At 45.0% G+C, this 16,622-nt stretch overlaps 1 long non-coding RNA gene across 9 annotated transcripts in view; it reads left to right on the forward strand.

The window, feature by feature from the left end:
* LOC143933537 (uncharacterized) overlaps positions 1 to 16,622 on the forward strand; it is a 483,729-nt gene that overhangs the window by 338,357 nt on the left and 128,750 nt on the right. For all 9 annotated transcript variants that reach the window (XR_013263113.1, XR_013263115.1, XR_013263118.1 and 6 more), the window contains one exon: positions 14,450 to 14,654. This is a non-coding gene — a long non-coding RNA (uncharacterized LOC143933537). The remainder of the gene's footprint in view (positions 1 to 14,449; positions 14,655 to 16,622) is intronic.

Here is a 16,622-nt window from a genome sequence, read left to right on the forward strand (position 1 = left end):
ACTACTACTACTACTACTACTAATAATAATAATAATAATAATAATAATAATAATATAGAGAAAACGATCATCTGTTGCTTCAATTGTTGCCAGGTTTGTCAATTTTTTTTATTTTTTATCTTTTACATTAGCTTTTTTTTTATCATTATTATTCATTTATTATTCATTTTTTGTTGGGGTAAGGGGTTAAAGTTAAGGTTAGGTTAGGGTTAGGATTATTTATTATTTATTTTTGTTTGTTAGGGTGTTAATACTACTACTACTAATAATATCGAGAAAACTATCATGTGTTGCTTCAATTGTTGCCAGGTTTGTCAGTTTTTTTTTAGCTTTTACATTAGTCTTTATTTCTTTCTTTAAATTATTATAATTAATTTATTATTCATTTTTTTTAGGGTCAGGGGTTAAAGTTAAGGTTAGGATTATTTATTTTTGTTTGTTAGGGTGTTACTACCACTCATACTACTACTACTCATACTACTACTACTCGTTTATAATAAATAATTAACCCCTAACCTTAGCCAGTAACCCTAAAAAAGTAAAATAAATAATAATAAATAACCACACACCCTAACACTAAATAAATAAATAAATTATTATTAATAACAACAATAATAATACTAAATAATTAAACACCCAAGCACAAAATACAATACATTTATTATTATAATATTAATAATACATTATTATAATTATTATTTTTGTTGTTATGTTCGGATTTGGGTTTTTATCTATTTTATTATTATTATCATTGCTAATAATAATAATAATAATAATAATAATAATAATAATATAATACATTTAATATTATGATAATATAATTATTTATTTTTTATATTTTTTTAAGGCTAGGAGTTACTTATTTTATGTATTATTACATATTATGAATTTATTTTGTTATTTATTTATGAGGGTTTTTTTAGTTATTTGTGCATTTATTTAACATATATTTATTCATATATTTTTACTAATTTTCTTTTTTTTTTTCATTTGAGCATACAATTCCGCAAAAAGTGTCATAAAACGTGATCAGCGTTCTGTCTGTTTCTTCTCTCTGCAAAGCAGGGAGCAAAAACAGCCAGATCTGTCAGTAAAAGCAGCACATAGTACACACTGTTAGGCACACAGTTAACCCTTTGCTTGCCCCTAGATGTTAATCCCTCCCCAACCAGTGTCATTAGTACAGTGGCAATGTAAAGCATTATCATAGTAGGGTTGCCTCTTTTTCTTCAAGCCACTTTAGTGGCACACAGCATTTTTTTTTTTTTTTAGCATACACTAGAGCAGTGATGGTGAACCTCGGCACCCCAGATGTTTTGGAACTACATTTCCCATGATGCTCATTAGTGATGGACGAACTTCCGACGGGACGTTTCGCGAACGCGAAACGCGAACGGACACAAACGTTCGCGAAAACGACCGTTCGCCGCGGGCTCCATTGACTTCAATGGGAGGCGAATTTCGCAAACCTTTAGGTCGAATTTGCGGCCACGGGGTAATTATTAGGGGGTAGCACGTAGTCCCACCACCTGGACAATAGCATAATACATGTATGAGGTGAATTTGGGATCGATAACTACAAGCATTTTTTTTTTATTTGGGAAATTGTTCTGACAATTCAGGACTATGGAGCTAATGAAGGCAATGGAGGAGAGGGAAGGTCAGGGACCAGGGTAGGCAAACAAGAGGGTGCAGGAGATACAGAGCACTGACAGCAGCACCGTAATACAGAGCACTGACATCAGCACCGTGACATACAGCGCTGACAGCAGCTCCGTGACATACAGCGCTGACAGCAGCTCCGTGACATACAGCGCTGACAGCAGCTCCGTGACATACAGCGCTGACAGCAGCTCCGTGACATACAGCGCTGACAGCAGCTCCGTGACATACAGCGCTGACAGCAGCACCGTGACATACAGCGCTGACAGCAGCTCCGTGACATACAGCGCTGACAGCAGCTCCGTGACATACAGCGCTGACAGCAGCTCCGTGACATACAGCACTGACAGCAGCTCCGTGACATACAGCGCTGACAGCAGCTCCGTGACATACAGCGCTGACAGCAGCTCCGTGACATACAGCGCTGACAGCAGCTCCGTGACATACAGCACTGACAGCAGCTCCGTGACATACAGCGCTGACAGCAGCTCCGTGACATACAGCGCTGACAGCAGCACCGTGACATACAGCGCTGACAGCAGCTCCGTGACATACAGCGCTGACAGCAGCTCCGTGACATACAGCGCTGACAGCAGCTCCGTGACATACAGCGCTGACAGCAGCTCCGTGACATACAGCGCTGACAGCAGCTCCGTGACATACAGCGCTGACAGCAGCTCCGTGACATACAGCGCTGACAGCAGCTCCGTGACATACAGCGCTGACAGCAGCTCCGTGACATACAGCGCTGACAGCAGCACCGTAAGCAGCCCCAGGAGGAAGTCAGCACAGCACAGGGATGGTGTGATCCCCTCATAATAAGAACCCCCAGGAGGAAGTCAGCACAGCACAGGGATGGTGGGAGCCCCTCATAATAAGAACCCCCAGGAGGAAGTCAGCACAGCACAGGGATGGTGGGAACCCCTCATAATAAGCAGCCCCAGTAGAAATATGACACCGCTCAACCTCTTCAAAGAGGAGGGTAGGGGCATATAGTACGGTGTGCTTTTTTGGGTCAGGGAAGTGAGCCAAATGAATTAAGAAGGTCTGTGTGCTTGATTCCAAAAATTGTTTATAGACATATACATGGTCTACTGATCACATGTGTTGAATTCCTCCGAGATCCATGCCTCATTCATTTTTAGAAATGTGAGGTAGTTAACACTGTCGTGAGCTAGGCGAGTACGCTTATCGGTCACAATCCCCCCTGCTGCGCTGAACGTCCTTTCGGACAGGACACTGGATGAGGGGCAAGCCAACAGTTCGATTGCAAATTGGGCAAGCTCTGGCCAGAGGTCAAGCCTGCCCACCCAGTAGTCTAGGGGTTCATCACTCCTCAGAGCGTCCACATCGGCCGTTAACCCAATGTAGTCGGACACCTGACGGTCTAGGCGTTCCCTGATGCTGGATCCGGATGACACCTGTCGATGGGTCGGCTGAAAGAATGACCTCATATCCGAAGTCACCAACACATCTTCAAACCGGCCTCTTCTTGCAGGCGCTGTTGGATTGGTACCCGCAAATCCTTCTCTGGGAGTGGGAATTGCTCCTCTGCCAGCGCACGCAAAAGCAGAATGCAGCATTTCTCGAAGCAAGGCCTGGAAGTGCTGCATTCTGACAGCCCTCTGCGACGGCGGTAACATTTCCGCCATTTTGTGTTTGTACCGGGGATCTAAGTACGTTGCCACCCAGTACTGGTCCTTGACCCTCATGCTTTTTATACGGGGGTCCCTATTAAAACACTGGAGCATGAAGGCCCCCATTTGCACTCAAGCGGAAGGTATGTGGTGGTGGTGGTGTTGTTGGTGGTAGTGTCTTTGGGGGTGCACATAGCAGAGAGTGAAGAAGAGGGTGCAGATCGAGAGGATGAGGAGGGTGCAGAAGAATAAGGCTGAGTGAGCCACTCAACCAAGTCTGGTGCGTCCTTTAAAGTAATTGAACGCACCTTCTGCAACTTCCCACTTTGGCTCAAGGCTGTTGCTCCTGCCCTACCCCTACCACCCCTGCGGAAGGGCCTGCCTCTTCCTCTGCCTGTCATTTTTTAAATCACCCTGTGACAAAACTCTTAGTCCCTATACCGCTGAAGGACTGCTGCAGTATAGGGCAGCGGTCAGCAGTAGTGCACGTCAACCCTATGTATTGTGGACCGATAGCGGTCCTTACAGAACAGCAGACTGTACTGCACTCAGGCCTATGTACCGTAGCACCCTATACCAAGTTACCAGTCCTTATAAAAACTTTTGTGGACCAAGCAGGTTGTGTGTTAGTGTTTAGCAGACTGTGCGTCAGTCCCTATACCGCTGAAGGACTGCTGCAGTATAGGGCAGCGGTCAGCAGTAGTGCACGTCAACCCTATGTATTGTGGACCGATAGCAGTCCTTACAGAACAGCAGACTGTACTGCACTCAGGCCTATGTACCGTAGCACCCTATACCAAGTTACCAGTCCTTATAAAAACTTTTGTGGACCAAGCAGGTTGTGTGTTAGTGTTTAGCAGACTGTGCGTCAGTCCCTATACCGCTGAAGGACTGCTGCAGTATAGGGCAGCGGTCAGCAGTAGTGCACGTCAACCCTATGTATTGTGGACCGATAGCGGTCCTTACAGAACAGCAGACTGTAACGCACTCAGGCCTATGTACCGTAGCACCCTATACCAAGTTACCAGTCCTTATAAGAACTTTTGTGGACCAAGCAGGTTGTGTATTAGTGTTTAGCAGACTGTGCGTCAGTCCCTATACCGCTGAAGGACTGCTGCAGTATAGGGCAGCGGTCAGCAGTAGTGCACGGCAACCCTATGTATTGTGGACCGATAGCAGTCCTTACAGAACAGCAGACTGTACTGCACTCAGGCCTATGTACCGTAGCACCCTATACCAAGTTACCAGTCCTTATAAAAACTTTTGTGGACCAAGCAGGTTGTGTGTTAGTGTTTAGCAGACTGTGCGTCAGTCCCTATACCGCTGAAGGACTGCTGCAGTATAGGGCAGCGGTCAGCAGTAGTGCACGTCAACCCTATGTATTGTGGACCGATAGCGGTCCTTACAGAACAGCAGACTGTAACGCACTCAGGCCTATGTACCGTAGCACCCTATACCAAGTTACCAGTCCTTATAAGAACTTTTGTGGACCAAGCAGGTTGTGTATTAGTGTTTAGCAGACTGTGCGTCAGTCCCTATACCGCTGAAGGACTGCTGCAGTATAGGGCAGCGGTCAGCAGTAGTGCACGGCAACCCTATGTATTGTGGACCGATAGCAGTCCTTACAGAACAGCAGACTGTACTGCACTCAGGCCTATGTACCGTAGCACCCTATACCAAGTTACCAGTCCTTATAAAAACTTTTGTGGACCAAGCAGGTTGTGTGTTAGTGTTTAGCAGACTGTGCGTCAGTCCCTATACCGCTGAAGGACTGCTGCAGTATAGGGCAGCGGTCAGCAGTAGTGCACGTCAACCCTATGTATTGTGGACCGATAGCGGTCCTTACAGAACAGCAGACTGTAACGCACTCAGGCCTATGTACCGTAGCACCCTATACCAAGTTACCAGTCCTTATAAGAACTTTTGTGGACCAAGCAGGTTGTGTATTAGTGTTTAGCAGACTGTGCGTCAGTCCCTATACCGCTGAAGGACTGCTGCAGTATAGGGCAGCGGTCAGCAGTAGTGCACGTCAACCCTATGTATTGTGGACCGATAGCGGTCCTTACAGAACAGCAGACTGTAACGCACTCAGGCCTATGTACCGTAGCACCCTATACCAAGTTACCAGTCCTTATAAGAACTTTTGTGGACCAAGCAGGTTGTGTATTAGTGTTTAGCAGACTGTGCGTCAGTCCCTATACCGCTGAAGGACTGCTGCAGTATAGGGCAGCGGTCAGCAGTAGTGCACGGCAACCCTATGTATTGTGGACCGATAGCAGTCCTTACAGAACAGCAGACTGTACTGCACTCAGGCCTATGTACCGTAGCACCCTATACCAAGTTACCAGTCCTTATAAAAACTTTTGTGGACCAAGCAGGTTGTGTGTTAGTGTTTAGCAGACTGTGCGTCAGTCCCTATACCGCTGAAGGACTGCTGCAGTATAGGGCAGCGGTCAGCAGTAGTGCACGTCAACCCTATGTATTGTGGACCGATAGCGGTCCTTACAGAACAGCAGACTGTAACGCACTCAGGCCTATGTACCGTAGCACCCTATACCAAGTTACCAGTCCTTATAAGAACTTTTGTGGACCAAGCAGGTTGTGTATTAGTGTTTAGCAGACTGTGCGTCAGTCCCTATACCGCTGAAGGACTGCTGCAGTATAGGGCAGCGGTCAGCAGTAGTGCACGGCAACCCTATGTATTGTGGACCGATAGCGGTCCTTACAGAACAGCAGACTGTACCGCACCCAAGCCTATGTACCGTAGCACCCTAGACAGACCAAGTTACCAGTCCTGATAAAGAGCTTTGTGGAACAAGTGAGTTGTGAATGATTAGCAGACTGCAGCAGAAGGGCAGCAGTCAAGTATAATATTCTTTCTATATTTGGAAGAAAGAATATTATACGTGTACAAGCCTATTACCGTACCACTGATACCAGTCCTGAAAAGAACCTTTGTGGAACTAATAGTAACAGCAAGTCTTTAAAATTATCCTCACTGCCTGACACACTGCTTCCTGCCTGTCCCTATACAAATTGGCAAAAAAGAGTAGGCTGGAACGATTAGCTGGAATAGCTCTTTTGTGGACCTGATAGTAACAGCTAATGATGATGATGATGATGATGATGAAGAAAGACTAATCTGGCTGAGCTGTCCCTAAAATAGCAGCATACAGCGCTCTGTCCCTTTATCTAAACTGACAAAAGAAACTCAGGCTGCTGACCTAACACCTATACCAGTCCTGAAAAGAACTTTTGTGTACCAAATAGCTAGCGTTTTCTCTGTCCCTACTCCACACAGGATCCTTTCCCTACAGTGACAGAAGAAAGAATGTAAAATGGCCACCGGATCGGGTGTATTTATAGGTTAGGGGGAATGTCCAAGTGTCCATGAGCTGTCATGTCTCAATTGGTTGTCCTGTAACACATGATAAACGTGTCACGAAAGGTTAAAGTTCTTGTATACATTAAACACGTAAGTCCGCCGGGGCGAACGACGGAAAAAGGCGTTCGAACCCGCGGACGGCGAAAGTCGGAAATTCGCCGCGAAACGACCGCCGGGCGAAACGTTCGTCCATCACTAATGCTCATGCACTCTGCAGTGTAGTTGAGCATCATGGGAAATGTAGTTCCAAAACATCTGGGGTGCCAAGGTTCACCATCACTGCACTATAGGATTGTAACAGACCTGGGACACCTTTGGATGCTCCAAAGAGAATAGTAATGTGGAGCACATAGTGCTCCCCTCACCCTCCTATCGGGCCCTGCTCTGAGCCACATTCCTGTCTGAAAATTGTGTCCGGGTTTCAGCTGGACTGAAACCCGAACACATAAGTCAAAACCCGAACTGTCCAGGGGGAATCCCGGACAGGTGGCAACCCTAGCGCACAGGGTGTGCCAGGTGTGCCTGGGCACACCCTAATCACCCATAGCTGCCAACTGTCTTGAATGACATGCAAATTATTGGGACAAATCCCCCCCCCCCCCCTACCTCATCCCCAGCAGTTTTAGGTGCTCCTGGCTCTCAGGAGGACTGCAGGAACATCCCCCAACCTGGACCCTGCCTCCTCCTTGCATTCTTCTAGTACTGGCTAAGTTTGCGTGGGTGGGATGTGGATGCCCCCAGCTTCAGAGATTGTGCCCAGCTTGCCTTCTTCTGGTGATATATATATATATATATACACACACACCCGCACACACACACACACACACACACACACACACACACACACACACACACACACACACACACACGCACACACACATGTTTTTGAGCTTTGGGGTGCACACCCTAATGCAATAGGCTGCTCACACCTATAAGTATTATATCTGATCACTGTATTAGTGTCACTATTGATGTTGGTGTCAGTTAGTGACCCTCCCAGTTCGTTGGCACCACACTGCCCGCCACCCTATCACAGTCACACTATAAGTAACTAAATTCCAGTATATACTGTATATACCCATAGGTGTGTACCCCAAAGCTCAAACACACGTGTGTGTGTGTGTGTGTGTGTGTGTGTGTGTGTGTGTGTGTGTGTGTGTGTGTGTATATCTCTATATCTATATCTCGTGGGGGGTGCCGTGGCCCCGGGCACGACATTTAGGGGGGGCACAATTTTGTGGCAGTAGTGTCACAGTGCTGCCTCCTCCTAATTTTAATTTCCTGTGTCCCCCACGCTCCGGCCACCATGTTCAGTGGCCGGCACCCTGTGATTGGGCGTATGGGCGTCATGTGCGGCGTGGGGCTGGCCTGTCCGTGATCGCAGTTGCTCCTGAAGTCCCGCCTCTGCACATGACTCCCATGCGCCCAATCACAGTGCGCTGGGAAACACTGAACATGGCGGCCGGAGCACACAGGAAACAAGCACTGGAAAGTGTGAGCCGCTGGGGCCGCTGTCTCCTCCTCCTCCTTCTATTCTCCAGGAGTCTGGACCGATGCAGGACAAGAAGGTGAGGAATGGATGGACTGGGGGGGGGGGGGGGGGGGCACCGTATATGTAGTGTCAGTATAGGAAGACTATAGGCAGGACAGTATAGTGGTCAGTATTGTGGTCAGCATAGTGTAGTGGTTAGTATAGTGTAGTGGTCAGTGTAATATAGTGGACAGTATAGTGTAGTGGTCAGTATAGTGTAGTGGACAGTATAGTGCAGTGGGCAGTATAGTATAGTGGTCAGTATAGTGTAGTGGACAGTATAGTGGTCAGTATAGTGTAGTGGACAGTATAGTGCAGTGGTCAGTGTAGTGTAGTGGACAGTATAGTGCAGTGGTCAGTGTAGTGTAGTGGTCAGTATAGTGTAGTGGACAGTATAGGGGACAGTCTAGCGTAGTGGTCAGTATAGTGTAGTGGACAGTCTAGTGTAGTGGACAGTCTAGTGTAGTGGACAGTATAGTGTAGTGGTCAGTATAGTGTAATGGACAGTATAGTGTAGTGGTCAGTGTAGTGGTCAGTATAGTGTAATGGACAGTATAGTATAGTGGTCAGTGTAGTGGACAGTATAGTATAGTGGTCAGTGTAGTTCTCAGTGTAGTGGTCAGTATAGTGGTTAGTGTAGTGGACAGTTTAGTGTAGTGGACAGTCTAGTGTAATGAACAGTATAGTGTAATGGACAGTATAGTATAGTGGTCAGTATAGTGGACAGTATAGTGTAGTGGACAGTATAGTATAGTGGTCAGTGTAGTGGACAGTATAGTGTAGTGGACAGTATAGTATAGTGGTCAGTGTAGTGGACAGTATAGTATAGTGGTCAGTGTAGTTCTCAGTATAGTGGACAGTATAGTGTAGTGGACAGTATAGTGTAGTGGACAGCATAGTGTAGTGGTCAGTGTAGTGGTCAGTATAGTGTAATGGACAGTATAGTATAGTGGTCAGTGTAGTGGACAATATAGTATAGTGGTCAGTATAGTATAGTGGTCAGTATAGTGTAGTGGTCAGTGTAGTGGACAGTATAGTATAGTGGTCAGTATAGTATAGTGGTCAGTATAGTGTAGTGGTCAGTGTAGTGGACAGTATAGTATAGTGGTCAGTGTAGTATAGTGGTCAGTGTAGTGGACAGTATAGTATAGTGGTCAGTGTAGTATAGTGGTCAGTATAGTGTAGTGGTCAGTGTAGTGGACAGTATAGTATAGTGCTCAGTATAGTGTAGTGGACAGTACAGTGTAGTGGTCAGTGTAGTATAGTGGTCAGTATAGTGTAGTGGTCAGTGTAGTGGACAGTATAGTATAGTGCTCAGTATAGTGTAGTGGACAGTACAGTGTAGTGGTCAGTGTAGTATAGTGGTCAGTATAGTATAGTGGTCAGTGTAGTATAGTGGTCAGTATAGTGTAGTGGTCAGTGTAGTGGACAGTATAGTATAGTGCTCAGTATAGTGTAGTGGACAGTATAGTATAGTGGTCAGTGTAGGATAGTGGTCAGTATAGTGTAGTGGTCAGTGTAGTGGACAGTATAGTATAGTGCTCAGTATAGTGTAGTGGACAGTACAGTGTAGTGGTCAGTGTAATGGACAGTATAGTATAGTGCTCAGTATAGTGTAGTGGTCAGTGTAGTGGACAGTATAGTATAGTGCTCAGTATAGTGTAGTGGACAGTACAGTGTAGTGGTCAGTGTAATGGACAGTATAGTATAGTGCTCAGTATAGTGTAGTGGTCAGTGTAGTGGACAGTATAGTATAGTGGTCAGTATAGTGTAGTGGTCAGTGTAGTGGATAGTATAGTATAGTGGTCAGTGTAGTGGTCAGTATAGTGTAGATGACAGTATAGTGTAGTGGTCAGTGTAGTGGATAGTATAGTATAGTGGTCAGTGTAGTGGTCAGTATAGTGTAGATGACAGTATAGTGTAGTGGTCAGTGTAGTGGTCAGTATAGTGTAGTGGACAGTATAGTATAGTGGTACAGTGTAGTGGTCAGTATAGTGTAGTGGACAGTATAGTGTAGTGGTCAGTATAGTGTAGTGGACAGTATAGTATAGTGGTCAGTATAGTGTAGTTGTCAGTATAGTGTAGTGGTCAGTATAGTGTAGTGGACAGTATAGTATAATGGTCAGTATAGTGTAGTGGACAGTATAGTGGTCAGTGTAGTGTGTAATGGTCATTATAGCAATCAGGTAGGTCAGTACTATTGTACTTGAAGGGACTGCTAAAGGGGGTGCTAAAAGTCCGCAGGTTAGGGGGTCACAAATGACTTGCCTTGCCCCGGGTGCTGACAACCCACGCTACGCCACTGTCTATAGGGGAGATTTTGTCAAGCTGAAGTTAGAAGCTAATTGGCTACCTTGCAGAGCTGCACCACATTTTGCACTCCCCAGTTTTAGTAAATTAACCCCCATGACTGTATATCCAACTTGACTGCATTATTGTAATACATAACCTAAACAGTCCTGGATCTAGGGGGGCGGATTGTGTCCCTCCCAGATTTTAGTTGTGCGCCCCCTCAGGTCTCTATTAGTGCATCCACTGATCCCTGAGGCACTCTGATAGGGACAATTGATGTAAGGTGGACTGTGATGGGGATGACTGATGTGGGGGGGGGGGGAGTCTGATGGAGACAGTGGATCTAAAGTGGCATTCTAAGGGGGACGATTACTCTAGGGGACACTCTGATGGGGACAGTTGATGTAAGGGGGACTCTAATGGGAACAATTGATCTAGGGGACACTCTGATGGGGACAGTTGATGTAAGGGGGACTCTAATGGGAACAATTGATCTAGGGGAGACTCTGATGGGGACAGTTGATATAAGGGGGACTTTGATGGGGAAAATTGATGTAAGGGGGCACTCTGATGGGTACAGTTGATGAAAGGGGCACTCTGATGGGGGCAGTTGATGTAAGAGAACACTCTGATGGGGGAAGTGGATCTAAAGGGGCACTCTAATGGGGACAATTGATCTGGGGGCACTCTGATGGGGACAGTTGATGTAAGGGGGACTCTAATGGGAACAATTGATCTAGGGGAGACTCTGATGGGGACAGTTGATATAAGGGGAACTTTGATGGGGAAAATTGATGTAAAGGAGCACTCTGATGGGGGCAGTTGATGTAAGAGTACACTCTGATGGGGGAAGTGGATCTAAAGGGGCACTCTAATGGGGACAATTGATCTGGGGGCACTCTGATGGGGACAGTTGATGTAAGGGGGACTCTAATGGGGACAATTGATCTAGGGGGCACTCTGATGGGGACGATTGATGTAAGGGGGACTCTAATGGGAACAATTGATCTAGGGGGCACTCTGATGGGGACAGATGATGTAAGGGGGACTCTGATGGGGATGTTTGATGTAAGGGGGATTCTGATTGGAACAGTTCATGTTCAGGGGACTCTGATGGGGACAGTTGATGTAAGGGGACACTCTGATGGGGGCAGTTGATGTAAGAGGACACTCTGATGGGGGCAGTTGATGTAAGGGGGACTATGATGGGGAAAATTAATGTAAGGGGGACTCTGATGGGGACAGTTGATGTTGGGGGGATTCTGCTGTGGACGGTTGATGTTGGGGGGACTCTGTTGTGGACAGTTGATGTAAGGGGGACTCTGATTGGGACCATTGATATAAGGGGGCACTGTGATAGGGACAGTTGATGTAAGTTTATATAAGGGGGGCTTTGATGAGGACAATTGATGTCAGGGGGGCACTCTGATGGGTACATTTGAGGTAAGGGGGAACTCTGATGGGGACAGTTGATGTAAGGGGACACTCTGATGGGGACAGTTGATGTAACAGAGCACTCTGATGGGGACATTTGATGTAAGAGAGCACTCTGTTGGGACAGTTGATATAAGGGGTACTTTGATGGGGACAGTTGATTTGAGGGGAACTCTGATGGGGTCAATTTATGTAGGGGGGGGAGCACTCTGATGGGGACAGTTGCAGAGCTGTTGTGTCTAGTGGTCGTACTGCCCCTGAATGCATCAGAGTATCCTTTTTTGTGTGGCCATAGCACACGTTCAAACACTTCTGGCCACCATGTTAGGGTAAAAGGAACAGTTGGGGGTGGTAAAACTGAAGCCCTACCATCTGTATTTAGGTGTAAACTAGACCTTAGGCCTCTTCCACCTGCGCAGGCCATGGGGTGGTCACCCACCTAAAGACTAAACAGCTGGGGAAGGCTGTAATGCTTTGTATCATAGCTGCAGCAAATTTAATGTGATGCGCCAAGTTTGACAGACGGCACCACTTGCCAGAGTCGGCCATTCACGTCAATGAGGACAAGTCAAATGCTTAGCTCAGGATTGCGTCGCAATAGCCCCATTATAAAAAAAAACAAAAAAACCCCCCATAATTTAGGAGATGGCGGGATTGCTTCCTGAACACCTGTAAGCAGCTGCTTGGCCACTCTCTTAAAAGCGAATCCACTGCAGATTGCTTTTCAGAGCATCGGTTAGTGAAATATCAGCAATCTCTGCCAGACGGGAATAGAAGACTTTGTGTTCTCAATTAAATCTTTGCTTTGTTGACTTTTCATTTATTTATTTTTGATCTGTATCTGTATCCCCTGTATGTGTAAGGTGTTGGCAGGATCTGATTGTTTAACCATGTGACCCCCTGCAGCCACCAACCCAGTATAACCACTTCAATCTGAGGATGTACCGGTATGTCCTATGGGTTTGAAGTGGTTAAATAAAGAGTGTATAGTAGATGTGCCAAGCATATTGTCAGGCATACATTGCAAAGTTGCCTCCAGCCAAAGCTTTTCTTTTGCCCTTTTTGAACAGAATAGGGATTCTGTAAACCTCATTCTTTTTCAAAATCACATTGGACCAGCTTGGCTCGATATGAGTAACCCTATCTGATATCCAGAGGTCCACTGGATATGCTAGTCGCTGTAGTAATTGGCATTACATACAATAATAGCTGTGATCTTCTGGGTCCTGTGTGAGTGGCTTCTCCTGACCACTAGCGGGTCACTTGCTCAGCATCTCCACCATTCATAAAAAATCTTGTATTTGTTTCAATGAATACAAGGCGTTCTCTGGTTGGATGCTATTGGATGCTCAGCTCAAGTGTAAATGGAGCCTAAAAGCATGCCTAAAGGCTAAAGATTTTTTTTACCTTCATGCATTCTATGCACGTTCATTGTGCAGCACCCCCTTCAGCCCCCCTAGTACTTTTCCTGAGCCCCATCTCGATCCAGCAATGTGCATGAGAGCAGCGGCTCTGTTGGGTCTCTTCCTCCTAATTGGCTCCTGTTGATTTCAACCACAGCCAGTCAGGAGGGAGCAGGGGGTGGGGCTCTGTGTCTCTCATAGACACACAGAGGCAGCTCAGGAGCGAGCATGCACCATGCATTTTGGATGCAGTCAGCAGGGGGGTGCAGGGTGGTGGATAAGGGAGTACCACCAGTCCTCCTGTATGGGGCCCATCAAAGCAGGGGTGCCCAGACAGCTGGGTGTATAGGATATGGGGAGGGGGAGGGCGATTGACTGGTGTGGCGGGGGGGGGGGTAGTTACTGGAACTGATCCCCTGTATGGCTCTCTATGCAGCAGCTGAAAGCTGGCTTCTTCTCCTCTCCCTCCATCTGATTTTCACCTGTTGCAGTCAGAGCCATACTGAGGATAGGTTCCAGTAATTGCCCCCCTCCCCCTCCTATCACCCTCCCTGCTGCTGCCCAGGTGTGCCCCTACCCCTGCAGTGCTGCCAGCTTCCCTCCTCTCCTTCCCACTCACAGCTTCAAGAAGCACACAAAAGGATCCCTAAGAATGGAGAGTGAGGGATGGGTCCAGTACATATGTCACATTTGCCAGCCCCTTCCTTTCCTGAATGAACACAATGAGTGATCAATACTGAGTCATAACTGAAGCATAGTAAACTGTGCTTTTTTTTTGGGGGGGGGGGGCAGGTTGGCTGTATGGGGCCCTGTGGTTTCTAACAGCAGCCCTGGGGTGGAGGAGACAAAAACACCAGTGGGGGACCCAAGAAGAGGAGGATGGGGGTTGCTCTGTGCAAAACCATTACACAGAGCAGGTAAGTAGAACTTATTTGTCATAAAAAAAAAAAAAAATGAACCTTTAATATCACTTTAATATTTCTTAAGGCAAGCTAAGATGATGTACGATTAAAAGGCCACTTTAGCATGCCTCAACTGAACTATTAATTTGTTTCCATCCACACAGCACACCTAAAAATATTTTTAAATATTTATTTTATTTTAGATGTTTCTTAGAAGAAGGTGCCATGGCTGCAAGCATCTCTGAAAAAACTGTGAATTTGACCCAATAGAAGGGATAAGGACGGGCTCAGATACCAACTGATAATGAGATCTGCCAGCACAGCTCAGGCAGCTCCCCAGTCTGTCTGAGAGAACTAGTAGGATTTTTCAGCGTTGGAGTTTCCAGAAAAGAGCAGCTAAAAAAAAAGGTAAACTGCAATTCTTAAATATTTTTGTTATGTAAATTAAAAAAAAATATAACAAATATAACATTAAAGCGGAGGTCCGCCTAAATATATATTTTTTTTAATTCAGCAGCTACAAATACTGCAGCTGCTGACTTTTAAAATATGGACAGGGTGCCCGCGATGTCGGCACCCGAAGTCGATCTGGTGCTCGGCTCTCATGTGCTGCTGCCGCCATCTTCGGTAAGGGAATCAGGAAGTGAAGCCTTGCGGCTTCACTTCCCGGTTCCCTACTGCGCATGCGCAATCTGGATGGTCCCTGCTGCTGTCTCTGGGACCTGTGTGTCTCCCAGAAGACAGGACAGGGGGGGGGGCGGGAAGAGGCGTAGAATCCCGCGGGAGTCTATGCCCGGAAGTGGGCATAGACTCCAAAAAATTCAAAAGAATAACTAACTAATAATAACTAACCCTTAAATCATAGATATCGGAATTACCTTTCAAATTTGGCTGTTAGTGAATGTAAGGAATGCAAATTTATCCGAAGTTACGAATGCCCATCTAAACAAATGGAACATAACAATTAATAATAAATAATAATAATACGTTTTTATTATTATTATTTATTATTATTATTAATTTGTTACATTCCATTAGTTTAAATGCTGTATTTCGTTATTTTGGATAATTTGTAACTTCAGATAAATTTGTATTCGTTACCTAATGTCGAATTACAGTAAACAGTTAACATTACATTAAAAAATAAATAAAAAAAATAAAAAGAATTTCCAATTTTCCGAAAGTTCGAATTTATGAACTTTCGAATTTTACGAATATTCGAATATTCAAATTTACGAATATTTGGAAAGCAGTAAGTTACCTGAACAAGGACCTTTATGGTAGGATCCTCAATGATTATTTTAATAAAATCTTCAAACAAATTGAAGCCAGCTTTTAACCACTTAAGGACCTGGCCTCTTTTTCAGACTCGGTGTTTACAAGCTAAAAAACTGTTTTGTTTTTTTTTGCTAGAAAATTACTTAAAATCCCCAAACATTATAAATTTTTTGTTCTAACACCCTAGAGAATAAAATGGCGGTCGTTGCAATACTTTCTGTCACACCGTATTTGCGCAGCGGTCTTACAATCACACTTTTTTTTTTTTTTTTTTAATACACTTTTTTGAATTAAATAATAAGACAACAGTAAAGTTAGCTTTATTTATTTTTTTTCATTTTTGACAGCTGTCGGCTTGAGCAGAGAATTCTCTGCATAGAAAGATTTGGGAAAACGCTTTGTCGAGATCGCGAGGGGGAAAGCATTGCGATCTCGATTCTTAATGATTAATTGTGCAGCACCAATGTAGGAGGAGTTTTCATTCTCCTCTAACTGTCCTATGAGGCTGCAACATTTTTTTTTTTTTTTTTTTGCAGAGACCCTAGAGAATAAAATGGTGGTTGTTGCAATATTTTATGTCACACTGTGTTTGGAAACAAATACACTTTACTTAAAAAAAAAAAAACTAAACAGTAAAGTTAGCACAATTTTTTTGTATAAGATAAGAAAGATGATATTACGCCGTGAAAATCGTGAGGAAAATCGTGATCTTTATTCTAAGCAAAAAATGTGTGATTCTCAAGCTTTAACCAGACACTGATAGAAGTCACCAGAATTGTATATACTGCTGATGAGAAAAGGTATTTAGCAGTTTATATTTACTAAAACATTTCTGTTTCCATGTTCTGTGTACTGTGGGAGACCAGATATAGTGAATGCAGGTTCCTGGGTTTAGTAACACTTTAACCACTTCGCCCCCCAGGCCAATTCTGACATTTCTCTCCTACATGTAAAATTCATAATTTTTTTGCTAGAAAATTACATAGAACCCCCAAACATTATATATATATGTTTTTTTAGCAAAGACCCTAGAGAATACAATAGCGGTTGTTGCAACTTTTTATCTCGCACGGTATTTGCGCAACAATTTTTAGAACA

This window comes from Lithobates pipiens, unplaced genomic scaffold (assembly GCF_037356315.1).
Source record: "Lithobates pipiens isolate NorthernLeopardFrog02 unplaced genomic scaffold, aLitPip1_a1.2 Scaffold_27, whole genome shotgun sequence".
Lineage (NCBI taxonomy): Eukaryota > Metazoa > Chordata > Amphibia > Anura > Ranidae > Lithobates > Lithobates pipiens.